This window comes from Lycium barbarum, chromosome 1, assembly GCF_019175385.1.
Source record: "Lycium barbarum isolate Lr01 chromosome 1, ASM1917538v2, whole genome shotgun sequence".
Lineage (NCBI taxonomy): Eukaryota > Viridiplantae > Streptophyta > Magnoliopsida > Solanales > Solanaceae > Lycium > Lycium barbarum.
The window spans coordinates 26,866,823-26,886,609 of NC_083337.1; positions in this window are offsets into that span (position 1 = coordinate 26,866,823).

The following is a 19,787-nucleotide window of genomic DNA, read 5'->3' on the forward strand; positions in this document are numbered from 1 at the left end:
GTGATTTTCATTCATTTTCTGCACATTACAACACCACATAATCATGCTAAATACACTTAGTTCATCATTCCTACACATTACACACAACACACGGCCAAACAACACTTCACACGGCTCAACTTGAGCATGCAATATTTCATGAATTCCATCATTTCTACATTCAATAACATACATAAACCATTCATAACACATAAAAGAGAAGGTTAAACCTCACCTTCTTCTCCAACCTTTCCTCTCGGCTAGCTTGATGAAACGCAACAACGAGCGGTTTTGTTGCTTTAACAACTACTCCACGTTGACGAGGACCTTCCAATTGATATGAAAGCTTGAAGAAACAATTTTTTTCATGATCAATATAATAGGGCTGGTTTGGCCAGCCCTCTTGGCCGTTTTTCTCCTTCTTCATTTTTTTCTTCTAGCTTCTTGAAATTTCTAGGAGATCAATTGATGAAGATGACTAAATTGCCATCTTATGTATACATTTATAATTAATACATGTGGCCTATGGCCCACATGTCACATGCAAGGCCACATGACCATTTTTTTTTCATGAAACAAGACTTCCAAAACTTCACTTTTGGCCCCCAAATTCTTCATGAAATGTCTAACTTCCCATAATACATTTTTCTAGAGTTTTCTTCCATTTCCTTGAATTTTCTCAAAAATAAAAGATGACTTATTTTGTCATCACTTCTTTTCTTCTTCTTTTTTCACATGACCAATATGGTCCCCTTTTGGAACTTTCTTGAACCCTAGGTGAAATTCCCGTTTCGCCCCTCGACTTTCCTCAATATTACCATTTTTCCCCTAACATTCCACATTATTTCCATTGGTCATTTTGTGAATTTCTCTTTTTGCCCTTAACCTCTCTCAATATTTCCATACTAATAATAGTCATAAATAATATTTGTGACAACTCGTACATTAAAATAATTTTTAAAATGGTCTCGCCCTAAATTTTCCACGACGACTTTGGAATTTCCAAGCGTAAAAGATACGGGCTATAACATCCTCCCCCCCCCCCCCTTTAGAACATTCGTCCTCGAATGTTCAACTGACCTTATAGGGTCTTGTAGCACTTCGGGAGGGGGTTCCTTTATAGTTGCCCTTTTCTCCATACCCATTCCATATCTTTTATCCCACTTTCCTCATTAACAAACCCCTGAATCCTTATACGAGTCCTCATTCCAGGTCATAGGTTTCTTTTTATAGTACTTGAAAATATTTCGACCCCTTGTTGTCCTAAGATGATATGGTCTCCCCCCCTTTAAGGGGTTCCTCATATGCCAACAGTCCTCTTATGAAATCTTCATTTATACATTATCCCTTACCTTCCCTTCAACTTTATGCCTACATATCGAGAACTACTTATTCCAAATTCTTCCTTTGCTTTCTGTCTATGTCGTCATTTTGTCCACATTTTCCATACTCTTCCATCCACCACTTGTCCTTTTACTTGCTTATCCCACCTACCCGTGATTCTTCCTTAACTGCGCGTTCGTGATGTAACTGTACATCCATATTTCTTCAGCGTTCCGCTATTCTTGTCCTCAGCACAAAATCCTTACCCTCCTTATCCTTGTTCATACATCATCATAACTACATACTTATTCTATTATAAATCTCTCATCTTAACATTATTACAGACCTAAGCATTCTTTTTCTTACTTCATATCCCCCTATCCTTATTCACTATTCCTTTATCCTCACTTATCCACATTGGTTCTCGAACCTCCTTCCGATACTCCGATCTCTCTGTTTCCTATCTGCTCACTATTTTTCTTCTTTTAATATCATAGTATTAAGACTTTCCTATCCTTAACCTGTAGCGAAGATAGCGGCTTATCTTATGGTGCTTGCATCATTTGTTTTCTTATTACCGCTCAGGTTTCGGTATCCTTTACTCGATTGAGGCCTCCTTTACCGTAGCATAGGTTGTTGGGGACGCACGTGCCCACTGATACCATTGCATATGTGATAACGTATGCATTCACATATACATGTATTATCAACTAACCCACAAAATACTTCCAAACTTTATTCAAGCCTATCCTAATTCCAAAGCTGTAGCGTGCTTTCTGTCCCTTCTTTAGTCTCGCCTGTCGCGTGCTAAGTAACTCTTTATAATCTCCAATCATCTCGTGCACTCCTAGTTTCCCTTAGGCCACTCTAATTTCTCATTTGCCCCTTTAAATTCCAATTTTGCAAAATTTTCCCAATTACTTCCCAGGGGGATCACCCATCCTGCAATTGCTCCCACCTGAGCACGCTTAACCTCGAAACTTTAGTGGAATCCGATGCCTTAATGCTGATATTTTCGCGTCCACTTCCTCGCATGACCTTTACCACATGATTCGGGACTAGTCGAAGTCTTACAGATCCCGGGACACCCTCGTGGCATGTCTTTTCTTCCACACTTACCATTTTACCCTTTTCGGCCCTCAGTGCTCACCTTTCACTTTCGTGTGTAACTACTTTTCATCCTAGGTCCCCAGACCCCTGATGATAATAGATACACCTTCGTTGCCATTATTTTATGGATGCCCTGATATCAGTCCGTTCGAATTTCCTACTTACCGCTTTTACATAATAATCGGCAGCAGAATTAACGGTCAACTTTCTAAATCCTCCATCAGACCTTGTTCCTCTTATATCATCTCCCTGTACACAGCAAATATCAATAACGCCTTACAGAACATACGGCTATATCACATTCTGGCCATCCGGAACTGCCAATTTCGGGTAACAGGTCAAATATGTCAATACTTACCCCTGTGACTTTCCATGTCACCACTTACCTTTCTCCGTCGTATGTAAGGCTTACATGAGAAATTTCATTTCCTATGGCTTGGATCTATCGCACGATCTAGGACAGAAGGAAGGTCGACAATCCCTAAATGCCCTGTAGCCTGCTGTTTATAAATGTGGCCGGCTTCACACCATAAACAGGACTCTACTGGACACGACTTTGCAGACAACCCCACGGACAGACCTCGCTCTGATACCACTTTGTCACACCCTAACCTTATTAGGGTGTGATGGGCACCCGACCCCACATACGGAGCCGAGCAAACCCGCAGACTCTGATTTCATGCATACTCTTTCCAAATTTCCAGAATCTGATCACACGAAACATACAATAGGACTTATAAGAGAAACTGTGAACAGACATTGTCTTAAGCGGCCACGTGTATCAAACATATCAGACATATCGTATCAAATCCAGTAAGCAGGCGGAATGTACATTGCCTGAACATATACACATATACGAACATATAGGCCGTTTAGGCCATCATAGCAAACAGGGCCGCCTAGGACACAGATCTCAGACCGGACCAAACAGAATTTGTAGACATATGAGGCTGCTTAAGAACTGACTCTCGTACCCACGACTCTGTCTGCAAAGTCTCTAACACAAATCAGAAAGCACAACATATGAATACTCAGACTCGGCGACACCCCGGAGAAAGGTGGAGCTCGCCAATCCCGCTGAAACACCTCCTAGCAGAATCTTCTGATCATCTGTGTGTACCTGCGTGGCATGAAACGCAGCCCCCGAAGAAGAGGGGTCAGTACGGAATATGTACTGAGTATGTAAAGCATGGAATGCTATAGATAAAATCATAAACAGAAAATAAAGTACAGAATGCAGGTACAGAAAAGAAGCACGATGTAAGGAATGTCAAAGACAAAGATGCATGCAAGAACGGTATCCGGCCCCTTGCGGGACCCGGCGAAACGTGGTCGCCTCCCGGCCTTAGGCGCCACACACATCATACTCCAGAAGATTTGCTCCTGTCTCCAACACACATCATAATATCAGAATGTACATATGCATATAGGCGGTTCAGCGAACCAAACACATCATACTTCGTAACACATCATACTTCGGAATTCATATACGGCGCCCGACCCTCAAGCGAGGAACTCGGGAACCGTGCGCACGATACAAACCGGCCCGGGACTCGGTGAAGCAAGTAGACTCTATGCACGAGCAGAAAATGAGAAACTAAATGCACATAAATCAAGACTCGATGAATAAGTATACTTACCGACCCCTGAAGGCCCAGAAATGAGTTTCAGATCAATCCGACTTAGTATGAGAAAGTTAGGAGCGTTTGAAGTACAGAACATTCTACAAGTGTTTCAGAAGTCATTTTTGGAAAATCAAAGCCATAATCATGTCACATACCTTTCGGATATCGTTATGGATCAGATCAAATAGAACTTTTGAAATCATATGTACGTATCAAAGTATATTAAAGACTCGATGGAATCATCAGACATGCTATCATACTTACAGAACTCTTTCGGAAACTTATCGAGAGCGAATAAGGATCATAGACAAACTTTGAATCACAGAATGGAATAACCCCAAGATACATATCATACATTACTTGGCTCTAGGACATGCCAAAAGAAAGAAAGGGTAAGCCTCACATACCTGTGCCGCGCCTTACTAGCTACGCTTATCCGTCCAAACTTGCTAGTCTACATTCAAAAGAGTTCATCCATTCATTAGTTTCATTATCACATACTTGCCTTAACCTTTCAAACACATTCACTTATATTCTGCCGGAATTTCGGCAGCACCTCCCCTGTAAATATACCAACCCCGAGAATATGGATCGGCCCCAAATCAACAACAACAAACCCGAGAATTCAACTCGGCCAAACCAACAACAATACTATCAATATCCATAAGTGATTCAAAACGTATTCTAACATTAATAATGCCTTTCTACACCATTCGACAACATTTCATTTATTATCCAAATAAACTACATACGATCAAGTTCATATCAATGCTCACAAGTTCAAATACCAATCCAAGATCATTCCATTAAGATTCAAGAACGTTCCCAACAATCCGCTCAATGATCAAACAAGCCAAATTACACACACACACTTACCCAAAATTGCTCCAATTCGACAAGAACGTTGCTAACACAATTCTTTCTTCCACATTCGTACATTATGTCAACAATACATACGTTTACAACTTCATTTTCATAAATTCAAGAAAACACATCGAGATTACATTACCTTCCAGTTCAGCCCACAAAATTATAACCTTAACTTGGATTATTAAAACTTCATTTTACATCATAGAACTCACAACGACGACAACCAAAATACTACATCACATTAGTCCCACATGCCTACACCAAATCAGCCCATTCTCGGCCAACACCACAACACACACATCCCGTGATTTTCATTCATTTTCTGCACATTACAACACCACATAATCATGCTAAATACACTTAGTTCATCATTCCTACACATTACACACAACACACGGCCAAACAACACTTCACACGGCTCAACTTGAGCATGCAATATTTCATGAATTCCATCATTTCTACATTCAATAACATACATAAACCATTCATAACACATAAAAGAGAAGTTTAAACCTCACCTTCTTCTCCAACCTTTCCTCTCGGCTAGCTTGATGAAACGCAACAACGAGCGGTTTTCTTGCTCTAACAATTACTCCACGTTGACGAGGACCTTCCAATTGATATGAAAGCTTGAAGAAACAATTTTTTTCATGATCAATATAATAGGGCTGGTTTGGCCAGCCCTCTTGGCCGTTTTTCTCCTTCTTCATTTTTTTCTTCTAGCTTCTTGAAATTTCTAGGAGATCAATTGATGAAGATGACTAAATTGTCATCTTATGTATACATTTATAATTAATACATGTGGCCTATGGCCCACATGTCACATGCAAGGCCACATGACCATTTTTTTTTCATGAAACAAGACTTCCAAAACTTCACTTTTGGCCCCCAAATTCTTCATGAAATGTCTAACTTCCCATAATACATTTTTCTAGAGTTTTCTTCCATTTCCTTGAATTTTCTCAAAAATAAAAGATGACTTATTTTGTCATCACTTCTTTTCTTTTTTTTTTCACATGACCAATATGGTCCCCTTTTGGAACTTTCTTGAACCCTAGGTGAAATTCCCGTTTCGCCCCTCGACTTTCCTCAATATTACCATTTTTCCCCTAACATTCCACATTATTTCCATTGGTCATTTTGTGAATTTCTCTTTTTGCCCTTAACCTCTCTCAATATTTCCATACTAATAATAGTCATAAATAATATTTGTGACAACTCGTACATTAAAATATATTTTTAAAATGGTCTCGCCCTTAATTTTCCACGATGACTTTGGAATTTCCAAGCGTACATGATACGGGCTATAACACTTACCCATCTAAATTAAAAACACACCTTCTGTTCGTATCTGAGAAAACTGACTAAATGGCCAACAGTGGGTAATCTGGTCACGTCAGCAACAATGAAAACGTGGCTGAAAACGAAGGAAGCGGTCCACGAGGACCACCAAACCCCGTTGATCCTCACCTCATTAATTCGAGAGAGGGCCTCAACCGTCAAAACACTGTGGACCAGGAGAATGCCACCTTACCGGCCACTGATCCGCTAAATACCCACAATTCTGTTACCTTGTCCCGGGCACGGGACCGGAAGGAACCGGGAACACCCGATGATAATATTGACTTACGTTTAATTTTTGAAATGTCGCAAGAGCAGAGAGCGGCGATTGCTGAGCAGGGAGTCGCAATAGCCTGGTTGCAAAACGGAGGGGATACAACGACCCCGAAAAAAATGAGCGGTGTTGCTGAACCTAGAAGGAAGGAGGCACGCGTTATTGAGAGCAATGGATCCGGAGCTGGGTCCTCCACCGAGGTTCTAAAAATGCTTGAAACTTTGGCGAAACGGGTAGACTCAACCGAGAAGAGGGTCGAGACATACAACTCTCGGGTGGATCAAATCCCGGGGGCTCCGCCTTTACTGAAAGGGCCGGATTCGAAGAGGTACATCCAAAGGCCTTTTCCTCCGAGTGCGGCCCCGAAATTAATCCCGAAGAGGTTTAAAATGCCGAATATCCAGAAATATGACGGCACAACGGACCCACACGAGCACGTGACCTCATGCACATGTGCCATAAAGGGCAATGATATGGAGGAGGACAAAATTGAATCGGTATTGCTGAAAAAGTTTGGGGAAACTCTGTCAAAAGGAGCATTGACATGGTACGACCATCTACCCGAGTATTAGATCACCTCCTTCGAAATCCTCGCTGATGCCTTCATCAAGGTCCACACCGGAGCCAAAAAGGTGCAGGCCCGTAAGGCCGATATTTTCCGTATAACCCAAAGAGACGATGAGTTACTGCGTGAGTTCGTCAACCGGTTCCAAAGGGAACGGATGGAATTCCCCCCGGTTCCAGAAGAATGGGTTGCGCAGGCTTTCACAAAGGGGCTTAATGTTCAAAGTTCAACAGCTTCGTTCAAATTGAAAGAAAGCTTGCTGGAATACGAGGCTGTGACATGGGCTGATGTCCATAACCGGTACGAGTCAAAGATTCGGGTGGAAGTTGATCAATTCGAGCTCCCCCCAGGGCCAATAAATGCGAATAAAAGTTTTGATAGACCGAGGAAGGGTTTCGAAACAAAGGCTGAATCATCGAAGGAAAGGTATCGGCCATACTCCCGTTTGGAGAGGCAAAGTTTTAGGTCAGAAAAGTCAAGGGTGAGCCCAAGCCGTTTCTCAGGACAGGGTAGTAAACGGGTCGAGCGCCCATCAAACAGCCAGGGTCTCTCATTCAGAAGCGATGCCGGAAGCTCTGCCGGTAACAAGGATTTGCCAAAGATATTGGAGTACAACTTCAACGTTAGTACTTCGAACCTCGTCTCGCCCATCGGTCGTGTCCTGAATGTAAGATGGTCGAGACCTCTGAGGTCGGATCCGGGCCAACGGGACTCGAGCATGGTTTGTGAATATCATGGAACCCATGGTCACAGAACTGAGGATTGTCGCCAGTTGAGAGAAGAGGTAGCCCGGTTATTGAAGAACGGTCACCTCCGAGATCTGCTGAGTGAACGAGCCAAAAGTCACTACAAGGAAAGGGAGGCTCATCGAAGGGCCGAGCCGGTAGAACCCCAGCATACAATCAACATGATAGTTGGGGGTATCGATGCCCCTTGAGGGCCGGTGGTGAAACGGGCCAAGGTTTCTGTTGTTCGTGAAAAGCGCACCCGAGATCGTTTACCCAAGGGTTCTATCTCTTTCAGCAATGAGGATGCAGAGGGCATCATTCAACCGCACAATGATGCATTGGTAATTTCTGTACTTGTCTTTAAAACTAAGGTTAAATGTATTTTGATTGACCCAGGTAGCTCGGACAACATCATCCGGTGGAGAGTGGTCGAACAACTAGGGCTTCTTGATCAGATCGTATCGGTAGCCCGGATACTCAGGGGGTTCAACATGGCGAGTGAAACCACAAAGGGGGAGATCTCATTAACTGTGAACGTCGATGGCACCATTCAGCAGACGGTGTTCTATGTGATCGAAGGGGAAATGAAATATAACGCACTACTGGGCAGACCCTGGATACATAGCATGAGGGCCGTGCCCTCAACACTGCACCAGCTGCTGAAATTCGCTACCCCGGAAGGGATTAAAACCATCCGAGGTGAATAGCCCGCTGCAAGAGAGATGTTCGCAGTAGAGGAATCAGCGTCTCAGCCCAAAGAGTCGGTTCAGAAGGAAGGAGATGTAACCGAAGGAGAGGACACCAAATAGCAATCAAAGCACACCGGGTCAGATCCAGGACATGAAGAGGATGACTTCGAGGTACCCAGATCGTTCGTCATGCCGGATGACTCGGATGCGACCAAGTCAACTGTAGAGGAGCTGGAGCAGATCATCCTGTTCGAGTACCTTCCGGACAAAAAGGTATACCTGGGCACGGGGCTTACCCCGGAGCTTAGGAACAAGTTAATTGAATTTCTTCGAGCTAACGCAGATTGCTTCGCATGGTCCCATCTATATATGACAGGCATATCACCGGAAGTAGCAACTCACAAGCTCAGCTTGGACAGGAAGTTTTCCACGGTGAAGCAAAAAAGAAGGCCCATGGCGGAAGCAAAACATGCCTTCGTAAAAGACGAGGTAACGAAGCTTTTAAAAATAGGTTCTATCCGGGAGGTAAAGTACCCGGATTGGCTTGCTAACGTGGTAGTGGTGCCCAAGAAAGGTAATAAATTTTGAATGTGTGTTGATTACAAGGATTTAAACAAAGCATGCCCGAAGGATTCATTTCCGTTGCCTCACATCGATAGAATGATCGATGCGACGGCCGGGCATGAGATGTTAAGTTTTCTCGATGCTTACTCCGGGTATAACCAAATTCGGATGCACCCAGGGGATCAAGAGAAAACGTCTTTCATCACCCAATATGGGACTTACTATTATAATGTAATGCCTTTTGGCCTAAAAAATGCCAGTGCAACTTACCAACGCCTAGTTAATGGGATGTTCGAAGAACAAATAAGAAAAACAATAGAAGTTTATATTGACGATATGGTTGTTAAGTCCCTGGAAACAGAGGACCATTTGAAGCATTTGCAGGAAACCTTCGATGTGCTCCGCAAGTATAACATGAAGCTTAACTCGAAAAAATGCACCTTCGGTGTCCGGTCCGGTAAATGTTTGGGTTTCATGGTGTCAAACCGGGGCATTGAAATCAACCCGGAAAAAATCAAGGCCATCGAGGATATCGAAGTAGTGAATAGCGTCAAAGGGTTACAGAGGCTCACCGGAAGGATAGCGGCGTTGAGTCGCTTCATATCGAGGTCTTCGGACAAGAGTCACCATTTCTTCTCCTTACTAAGGAAGAAGAACGACTTTGCTTGGACACCGGAGTGCCAAAAAGCTTTGCAAGAATTAAATAGGTACTTGTCTAGCCCCCCCCCCCCCCCCCCCACTGCTGCACACACCGAAGGCGGACGAGCCGCTCTTTCTCTACCTTGCTGTCTCTGAAGTAGCGGTAAGTGGCGTTTTGGTCCGAGAAGAATCGGGTACACAATTCCCTATCTATTACGTGAGTAGAACTTTGGGGGATGCGGAGACCCGTTATCCCCATTTGGAAAAATTGGCATTGGCATTGGTAAGCGCTTCCAGAAAGCTCAAGCCCTACTTTCAATGTCATCCAATATATGTAGTAACTACTTACCCTCTGAAAAACATCATGCATAAACCGGAATTATCGGGTAGATTAACTAAATGGGCTGTAGAAATTAGCGGGTATGATATCGAGTACAAACCTCGAACAACTATCAAATCCCAGATCTTGGCTGACTTCGTGGCAGATTTTACCCCGGCTATGGTCCCCGAGGTCGAGAAAGAGCTTCTGCTGACCTCGGGAAAGGCACTGGGCATTTGGTCTCTACATACGGACGGAGCCTCGAACCTCAAAGGTTCCAGGCTAGGGATTGTCCTTAGAACCCCGGCTGGGGATGCCATTCAACAGTCCATTAGATCTGTTAAATTGAATAACAATGAAGCCAAGTATGAGGCTATGATTGCAGGTTTGGAATTGGCCCGAAGTATGGGGGCCGGAATAATCGAGGCAAAGTGCGATTCGCTGTTGGTCGTAAACCAGGTGAACGGCGTCTTTGAGGTCAAGGACGAACGGATGCAGAGATACCTTGAAAAAACCCAAGTGACACTACATCGATTTAAAGAATGAACCATGCAGCACATACCGAGGGAGTAGAACAGCGAGGCCGATGCATTAGCAAATTTGGGATCCTCGATCGAAGGGGAGGAAATCAACCCCGGGGCAACGGTGCACTTGTTAAACACGGCAATAGAAAACGGACACGCTGAAATAAACACAATGGGTTTAACTTGGGATTGGTGCAACAAGTACACTGACTACTTGCGTGTGGGAAGCTCCCGAATGACCCAAAAGAATCACGGTCACTAAGGACCAAAGCGGCGCGTTTCTGCCTGGTAGACGGCCAATTGTGTCGGCGGTCTTTCTTCGGACCCCTGGTCAAGTGTTTGGGTCCCGGAGAGATGGAGTATGTAATGAGAGAGGTGTACGAAGGAACTTGCGGCAATCACTCCGGTGCTGATGCTTTGGTCAGAAAGATTATCAGGGCCGGTTATTATTGGAACCGGATGGAGGAAGACTCGAAGAATTTTGTCCGTAAATGCGACAGGTGTCAGAGGCATGCTCCGATGATTCATCAGCCCGGGGAGTTGTTGCATTCAGTGGTGTCACCCTGGCCTTTCATGAAATGGGGGATGGACATCGTCGGTCCGTTACCATGGGCACCAGGTAAGGCCCGTTTTAATTTGTTTATGACTGATTATTTCTCCAAATGGGTTGAAGCGCAGGCCTTTGAAAAAATCAGAGAAAAGGAGGTCATCGACTTCATATGGGATCACATCATCTGTCGCTTTGGCATCCCCGCCGAGATAACTTGTGATAACGGGCCCCAGTTCGTAGGCGGAAAAGTCAACAAATTCCTCGAAGGGTTGAAAATCAAGAAAATTGTATCAACTCCGTATCACCCGTGTGCAAACGGACAAGCGGAATCCACGAATACGACAATAATCCAAAACCTGAGGAAAAGACTTGAAGCATCAAAGCATCATTGGAGAGAAATATTACCGGAGGTATTGTGGGCTTACAGAACCACATCGAAATCGAGCACTGGGAAGACCCCCTTCTCGTTGGTCTACGGGGCTGAAGCTCTTATCCCCGTAGAAGTTGGTGAACCGACCCTCCGGTTCCGATATACGACCGAGGAGTCAAACGAGGAGGCCATGGCCGTAAGACTCGACCTCCCGGACGAGCTTCGCGAAAACGCGTTGGTCCGTATTGCCGCCCAGAAACAAAGGGTGGAAAGGTACTACAATCGGAGAGCCAATTTTCGTCATTTTCAAGTTGGGGACTTGGTGCTCCGAAAAGTTACCTTGAACACTAAGAATCCCAACGAAGGAAAACTGGGCTCGAACTGGGAAGGACCCTACAAGATAACCGAGGTAACGGGTAAAGGATCATACCAGCTGGAGTCCATGGATGGGCGACGGCTGCGCAATAACTGGAATGTGGCTCATCTGAAAAGATACTACTGCTGAGGTAAAGACACCCCATGTTTTCTCTATTTTTTACCCTTCTTTTTTGCAGGAAACCGAGTACCAGACAAAGAAAATAATCTAAATCTGAAAACACGTGTTGCACTCTTTTCCTTAGTACGGTTTTGTCCCAAAATGGATTTTCCGACAAGGTTTTTAATGAGGCAACCAGTACAACGTGTTACTTGACAAAGATAAAGGACAAACGTCCGGAAGGTCGGGGTCATACCCAACGAATGGGGACTTAATAGCACTCACCCGATCTTGCAGCCCGGCTAAGAGCTAGGGGACTAACACACCCACTCCGGAGGCCGCCCTCAGCAAACCAAACCGGGCCAAAAATGTTAGGTTCCGATGTAAGGACAAAACGATCAAAATGAATCGTGTCCACTGAGTGTTTGCTACGGAAAAAGCAAGGCCGGACCTTCTGCTATAGGTTTCGGTGTAAGGACCAAACGATCAAAATGAATCGTGTCCACCGAGTGTTTGCTACGGCAAAAGCAAGGCCGGACCTTCTGCTATAGGTTTCGGTGTAAGGAACAAACAATCAAAATGAATCGTGTCCATTTAGTACTTGCTACGGAAAAAGCAAAAGGAAACAAAATTCTCATGTATACAAACACTTTTCAATGAAAAATTATCAAAAGTTTGGATAAGGAATATCTCGGTTATCTTCCTGTTAAAGGACTTTACCTCGGTAATAACCGCCGCATTTCGGCACTACTTCATTCACACACCCTATGCCGGGCATTATGGTCAAAATTTGGAAAAGGCGACAAGGTCATAGCGAACCGAGCCAAAATCTTTAAAAAATTCAAACTAAGGCAGCGAGATCATAACGATCAGAGCCAAAATTTTCTAACCACCCCAAACGGGGACTGTTACGCCAAAATTCAGCCAAGGTTGAGATTCGGGTGCCTGAATAAACACCGGCCCTAAAATATTGCCGAAAATACCGGCCCTAAGGAAATGCCTATCGTGATTTGGAGGCGTCTGAGTTCACAAAGCATTAGGTAAGTCCTACGGGCACAGTGAACTAAATGACTACGAGTCGGCTTGTCCTTAAAACGGACCAACAATTCGGACAAAAATAATATTGAACATTCAAACGAAGAAACAAGAGAGATTAGTTTTTCATTTATACAAGGGTGTTTTTACATCAAAAAACTAAAGTCCTACAAAGGCAAAAAATAAAATAAAGATAAAAGCCAAGTACAGGCTCTAATTTACCCGGAATGGCTGGAGCCAGAACGTTCGAACATTGTCCGCTCAGAGTTATCGGAGTCAGAACCGAGAGCATCCTTAGCCTCTCCCTCAATCCTTTTATCCTCGGCAATAAGGGTCGGAAGATCAGTGAAGCCATGCTCGGCTTGCTCAAGAGTGATCCTCCGAGATTTCCATTTCTCGTACTCAGCTACAATAGTAGACTGAGCCTCGGCGGCTTCCAAGCTTCGTCCAAATCAGCCTCGTCCCGGGCTAACTTCACCGCTAGAGCATCTCGAGCCTCTCCAAGAACATTCTGCATTTGGATGGCCGATTGAAGCTCGGCCTGGAGGGTGTCATTTGCATCGGCTGTTTCCTTAAGTTCATTCTTCAGATCATCACACATCCGGACCCTGCTCTCCGCTTTCTCTTCGAACACCCTTGCACGCTCTTGATATCGGGCACTCTCAGATTCGAGCAGCTGATTCCTCTCGGCCAAGCTCGCAGCATCCGACTTCACCGAATCCAGCTCCTCTCGGAGTTGGGAGAAGGTGGTTTCAAGCTCGCCGAGCCTCAAGGAAATGTGGGCGTTATCCCGGCTAAGGCCGATCTTCTCAGCTTCGAGGCTCTAATTGTATTCGGTCATGGCGGCCAGTTCACTCCTCAGCTGAAGATTCTCGGCCTTCGTTGCGTCAAGCTCGGGCCGAAGATTGGAAAGAGCGACTGCTCGGTTCAACTCCTCCTCCTTCTCTTGAAGAAGGTGCAGATACTTCTCCGTTTCCCGACCCTGGGCATCCAATTGGCCCTTAAGATCGTCCATCTCTTGCTGGGCGCGGACGAAGGCCTCATTGACGAGCACCACACTCTGCAAAAGAGAGTAAGTTAAAAACTTGAGCGAGGCAAGGTTAAAATTTTCAGTAAAGATGTGCAGAGACGGCTAAAAATCTTATCTGGTTGCTCGCGTCCATACCCTCGTTGATGAGGCATTTCCAAGAGACCCCGGTCATCTTCCGCTTGTCCAAATCTAAGACAAGAGGCCTCAGGTAGCTCGCTACGCCCACCGGGCGAGAAAGGAAGCTGCAGTCTTCGGGGACGGTGACCACGACCGATTTTGTTCTCCTCAGCTCCACGCTTGGGGCTGGAAAAATACGCACCAAGTTGTCCCTGGCCCCAGATTCGGAGGACCGGCTGGCTGACCTCGTGGCTCGAGGGATAGGGAGATGCCCGAATCCCGCAGCTTCGCCGGTAGCGGGAGGGGTGCCCAAGAACATATCATCGAACTCATCAGGCCTCGGAGCTGGAGTAGAGGAACTTGGAGCAGCCTCAATGTCTTCGGCAAAGCTTGGGGGCTTCGTAGTTTCAGCAGGCTCATGCTCGGGCGTCAGATCAACGTCAATGGGGATTTCGATCTCTGGGACCGGCTCAGTCCTTTGATCGACTTCAACAGCGGTCGCCTCCCGGGCCTCCTTGTCCTTTGCAGGGGAGCTTTCTCGGAAGAAGTTTCACCTGAAATGTCGACGAAGTCAATCGACCTTAGAAGAACTGTGGAAAGAATTTCTTCCGCACCTGTGTGAGAAACCGGAACCAAAAGTCCTTCACCAGCAGAAGGAAGGGGTGGAACGGCGACATCCTCCTCTGGGATAGGAGCCACGGGAGCATCGGTAGCGACTCTCCGAACAATAATGTCGGCCTCTGTTTCATCCCGTGAGGTCCGCGTGACACTCCTCGCCCTCTTCTTCGATTGTTGCCCTTTATCCAAGGGCCTTTTCCTTTTGGCGGCAGCAGCAGCAGCAAGGGCACGAGATGCACCCGCTGAGTCAAACTCGGGTGCCGATGTTGTGGGTTAGACAACCGACTCCGGCCTGGGATCCACCGAGCCTTTGGGTAAACTTGAAAGTCAAAAGACACAATGAATACGGATAGCAGAAGGTGCAGTGAACACAGGAAGAAGCAAAATACTACCATGGTTCTGGGCGGTCCATCGGCCACGTGACAGGTGGCCCCACGTCCGGTTATCGTGAACATGTTGACTGAGAAGTGCAGTGACCCATTCGCTCAGGTCCCGGACGACCAGAGGAATATACCCATTGGCTGATATGAACAAGAAAAACTGTGAGAAAGTGGGATCAAAATTTAACGAAACGTACAAAAGCAATCACTTGAGGGTTCAGGCTTGCGCTTATTGTTCCACTTCTCCGGGAAAGGCATGTAATCGGCTGGGAAAATTTCCTCGGTCCTCACCCGGACATATCGCTCCAGCCAGCCCCTGTCTCTGTCTTCGTCCATTTTGGAGAAAAATGGATTCCGGCTACGCTTGGCGAGTTTTATTACGCCACCCCGGAACAGCCTCGGGGAGTATAGGCGTATCAGGTGGGCCAGCGTGAGCTCCTTCCCGGCATTTTTAGCCAACAACCGGAGGCATGCTACGACCCTCCAAACGATCAGACCAATTTGTGCCAAGGTCACGTCGTAGGTCCGGCACATGTCCAAAATGACCGGATCTACCGGAGGATCGAGCTTGAGGGTGAAGGAATAGGTATAGACATGCAAAAAACCCTCTCGATGGTCGGTGACTGACTCATCAGGCCCATGGGTAAAAACTCGCACCGGGCGATTGTCCCATCCGCAGTCGGACCGGACAAGATTAAGCCTATCCTCGGTAATAGAGGAGGGGTATCGTCTCACGTCATACCCTCTGTCGGATACGGAGGAAGTTTTTTCGACCTCTAAGTCTTTGTTGAAATTGGTTTTGGCCGGTATGATATCCGAGGTCGTGGGCTCGAAGGAGCCCTTTGCCTTAGAAGGGGAGGCAGCCTCGGTTCCTTGAGACGAAACCGAGGGAATATCATGGGAAGTTGTTTCAGACATTTGGAAATATGAAAAGAAGAAGTTGAATGGATTCGAAAGAGGAGTTAAAGAAAATGAAGGGTAATAAAGGAACAGACGATACAGGAGAAGTCAGAAGACGAGAATCAACAATGAACAGCAACAGATTGGTAAAAGGGAAGAGCAAAGTTGCTTCCTTTTGCGTAGAGTAAATAATGAATCAACAACAAACTTGGTATAAAAGGCGAACAAATGTGATGAAGAAGAAGAAATGGAGTGGAAAAAAACCAAGGCAAAAAGGAAATGAGTTGAAGATTTGAAAGGTGTTCAAATGGAAAAATGAAGGTTTAGTGGACGTTTTATACTTATGGGGTTTAGGCGGTTACAGTTTTCGGCCAATTAGGAGGCGTCACGTGTCCCATAATTAATGAGGAATGACTTGAAACGACGTGCGTGCGGCGGTTGTCAGAGCGAACCATCCGGGATATGACACGTGGCCGATGGAAAGAAGACGTGATGCAACCGTTCCTGCCAAAATGAGAAGGTAACTACGGACAAACGGAGTCGACGATTTCTTGATTCATCCACTCCCCATCACTCCGAGAAACTTACGATCCGGGAAGTGTGGGGACTATCTGTATACGGTAAAAATCGGGTATACGTTAAACCGGTAAGACCGGAGAAGAAAGGGACAGGAACATACATGAAGGCTCCCATTCTGATCCGCGAAAATGCTTAGACCGGAGTAAAGGAAGGGCGTCATTTGGTCCGGTTCTTCCATGACCGGTTGTTCGAGGTTGTATGTCCGTTGACCGAGGCCGGTGGTCCGGAAGATCCGTTGTGCGGTTGCCACGCGTCGATGACGTCCTACTGTGTTCAACTGTTAATCGTACGGGTGTCAGATCGTACGGTCCACCTAATCCAACCTAATCCAACTCAGAACTTTGTCCTTATTTTATTATTTCTTATGTTGTATGAATACCATGGGGCAGCACTATAAATAAGGGGCATTGGCCTCCTTTTAGGGGGTTGGCTTCCTCATATCAAGAACACTTTGTAATAGCAATATATATACAAAATTTCTCTCTCAAATATCTGATTTCGGTCACATTTGTTGTGTTTATTTCTTACATTTCTTCAATCAAGTAACACTCATGCATTAGTAAACATACAAGTATATAGCAAACCACCAATTATCATTGCTCTCTTCACATCATATCTATATTCATATCTTTCTTTTACCAAGTAGATTGAGACTTAACCACATAACTTATACCCACTCACAAATTTAATTGATTATCCAAATTCGGGATAAACACTTATCGCTTCAACTTTTTATATTTTTTTTTGAAAGAGACAATCCATTACTACTTTGAATCTTTACAAATGAAATCATGAGATTGTCGGATCCGTAGGTAAGTTTATTTTAATTTCAATATGCCACAATTCCCTGAATGGTGCTTGGTTTTGTTTTTCCATTTTACTATTCCTTGTTTTCTTGTTAATTTGGAGTATATAAGTTTCTAAGTTACAGAATATATAAGTTTCTAAGTTACAGAATTGGATGTAGTGTTGTGGTTCTCCCTTTTGGAAGCATTTGGACCCTAACCCTTTTCCTCATCAGTCTTTGCACTCAGTGACTCCACAACGTGAATTCAAAATAAAGCCCAGAGGATATCGGATAGCATACATAGAAGAAAAAGAAAATATCTAAGGGTGTGTTTGGTATGAAAGAAAATGTTTTCTATTTTACTTATTTTCTAATGTTTGGTAAATAAACAAAATAATATTATCCCAAAAACATTTATATGTAATCTACCAAAAAACTACAGGGGATTGGATGGGATGGAATGGGAAATAGGAGTTGGGGTTGTGGGGTGGGTGGGGAGGAGACAATGAACTTGAAATATCACTTATGAAACTTGTTTTTTCTCTGTTATTGGGGAAATCATTTTTCTCATTAAAGAATTTATTTTACTAGATAAAATATTGTTCAAAACATTTTGACCAACCAAACATGAAAAAATTAAAAAACATTTTTCTGACAAACATACCCTAAATATAGATATGCATAGAGAGAGAGAAATCATCAAAAGGCAGGCAGTAATATGCAGAATTCCATGCAACAATAATTACCAATTCAATGAGTGAGTTAAAGTCTTCTAAATTTCATGATGACATAGGGTGGTGTGGGCATATTATCAGATACTTGGTAGGGTCTTAATATTACTTATCTTTCAACTTCCTTTTCGTTTGTTCCCTTCTCTTTGTATCTTTCCATTGGAGATGGTTCTGAGAAGAATGTTCCTTTGCTAGCTGGTGAGACTTTAACATTCCTCCAACTACTCCACCATTGTTTTAACTATTTTAATAAAACTATACCTTCCTCATTAAGGTACTTTCCTCCTATATATATATATATTCTTTTTTCTTTCAAGTTATCATTCAAATTAAGAGGATTAATTAGAGGTCATAATGTTGCTAAAGAGTTCTAATCATCTTAAACTTTTGAGTCTAACGAATTAGAGAATGCAATGGACCCCGTATATATTCCTATCACCACCTTACCCCACTTCACCCCCTCCTTTTCAGTGACAGAACCATGATTTTCAATTATCGGATTCAAAATATAAAGAATTAAACATGCCAAGAAGCCAAGAGAATTCAACATCCAATATATATATATATATATATATATATATATATATATATATATATATATATAATATTTTCGACATTATATAGAAGGGTTTCGGATGAATTCCCTTTCGGTACCTTAACTCAGCGAGTCCGGAACTTTTCTAACCCAAAAAATAAAAATTGGAACCAAACTAACCCGTTAAAAAAAAAAAAAAATAGGCTTCACGCACAGATTCTGTGTGTGAAAGGACCAAAGTGTACATTTACAGTTTGGTCCTTTCACGCACAGAATCTGTGCGTGAAACCCCCCCCCCCCCCCCCCCCCCCGGGTACCCCAGCCTTTATTCTTTGGAAATCAAACTCAAAATTAAGCTTTTTCCATACTTTGACCAAAAATTAGTCACGTTTCCAAATATCGGAATATAAATATTTTATATAGAACTTAATATTTTTTTTAGTGTCCAATAATATCGACTCATTACATCAAGTATACATATACATTTAGATCGTCGTTTTAGGGGTTGTAAAGTGCTCCGAAGTAAGTTTGAAAACTTGTTATACATATACATTTAGATCGTCGTTATAGGGTTCTAATTAATATAGGACATCGCACAAGTTATTATTAATCGACAATAAATAATAAAATAACTAATTATCATTAAAAAAAAATACCCAAAAATATATATAATATTAACATAAAATGTACATTTTATTTACAAATACATAATCTCCTAAGGCCTAAGGATCCTCCTAACCCCACCACCCTCACTATCATCAGGATCCTCTCTCCTCCTCTTAATGACAGGATGATTTATGCCATGATCATCCTTTCTTCAGGCCCTGGGTGAAAATATGCTTCCTGTGGGAGACGGCGGCGGTCTCCACCTGAGTAGCCTCATTAGATACCTCAGGAGATGACTTAATCGAAGGATAATGGACCACAAGAGTAGAAGAATGAACCAGAAATAACATATAAACAATTTAATGTTTCATAAACTAAACATGAAATAACATATAAATAATTATTTAATAAATTATTTCTTTGTAAAAAAAAACAAACCTGTATGTCGACGGCCTCCTGAGATGGCTGGTCAGATGGCTCCTTAGCTGGCTCCTCAACGGTCTCCTGAGCGCTACCCGAAGCTA